At 61.9% G+C, this 1,136-nt stretch overlaps 1 pseudogene; it reads left to right on the forward strand.

The window, feature by feature from the left end:
• Positions 1–212: 212 nt before the first annotated feature.
• LOC108525844 (interferon-related developmental regulator 2 pseudogene) lies at positions 213–1,129 on the forward strand (annotated as a pseudogene).
• Positions 1,130–1,136: the final 7 nt, after the last annotated feature.

A 1,136-nucleotide genomic window follows, 5' to 3' on the forward strand; every position in this document is an offset into this window, starting at 1 on the left:
CAGCTGTGGTCAGCAGCATCAAATGTTGCAGATGTGCCCAAGAGGACAAGAACCAGATGAAAAGTGTCTGTGGGGTCCAGTGATGAAGGGTGCCCCAGGTGTGAACTGGTGCCCCAGATGCGAACAGGCCAGTGGAACAGTGAGCAAGGAAGGTTGAGAGTGAGTAAATGGAGAGAGAATAGATAACGTCTTCAAGATGTTTGCCTGTAAAGAGACGACGTGGATGGGCGCCTCGCGAAGATGGTGGCGGGCGCGGCGTGTGGCGCCGGTGGTCTGGCCAAGTCTCAGCGCAGCGCACCGGCCAGCGTCTCGCCGTCCGGGAGCCCACACTCACCGGGTCCCTGACCCCGCGCCCCGCGCCCCCCGCACCCGGTTCCAGGCGTGCCTCGCGCCTGTAAGGGCAACACACTCCGGAAGGGTGGTCCGCGCCGTGGAGGAGGTGCCCGGAGCAGTACCCAAGCTGACTCGGGTTCCAGTGATGATGAGGCAGCCAGTGAGGTCCGCAGCACCGCCAGTGAATGCCCCAGGCTTCTCAGCACCACTGCAGAGGACAGCCTTGGGGGGGATGTCGTGGATGAGCAGGGCCAGCAGAAAGACCTTGAGTAAAAGCTGAAGGAGTATGTGGACTGCCTCACAGACAAGAGTGCCAAGACCCGGCAGGGTGCTCTCGAGAGCCTGCGCCTGGCCCTGGCGTCGCGCCTACTCCCTGACTTCTTGCTGGAGCGCCGCCTCACACTAGCTGATGCCCTGGAAAAGTGCCTCAAGAAAGGCAAGGGAGAGGAACAAGCCCTGCCTGCTGCTGTGCTAGGCCTGCTCTGCGTGCAGCTGGGCCCTGAACCCAAGGGTGAGGAGCTGTTCCACAGCCTGCAGCCTCTGCTGGTCTCTGTGCTCAGTGACAGCACAGCTAGCCCTGCTGCCCGGCTCCACTGTGCTTCTGCTCTTGGCCTGGGCTGCTACGTGGCTGCTGCCAACATCCAGGACCTGGTCTCTTGCCTTGCCTACTTAGAAAGTGTTTTCAGCCGGTTCTATGGCTTGGGCAGCTCCACAACTCCTGTGGCTCCTGCCAGCCTGCATGGCCTGCTCTGTGCTGCCCTGCAGTCCTGGGCATTGCTGCTCACCATCTCCCCCAGCACCCA

Source organism: Rhinopithecus bieti, unplaced genomic scaffold, assembly GCF_001698545.2.
Source record: "Rhinopithecus bieti isolate Rb0 unplaced genomic scaffold, ASM169854v2 scaffold_17453, whole genome shotgun sequence".
NCBI lineage: Eukaryota > Metazoa > Chordata > Mammalia > Primates > Cercopithecidae > Rhinopithecus > Rhinopithecus bieti.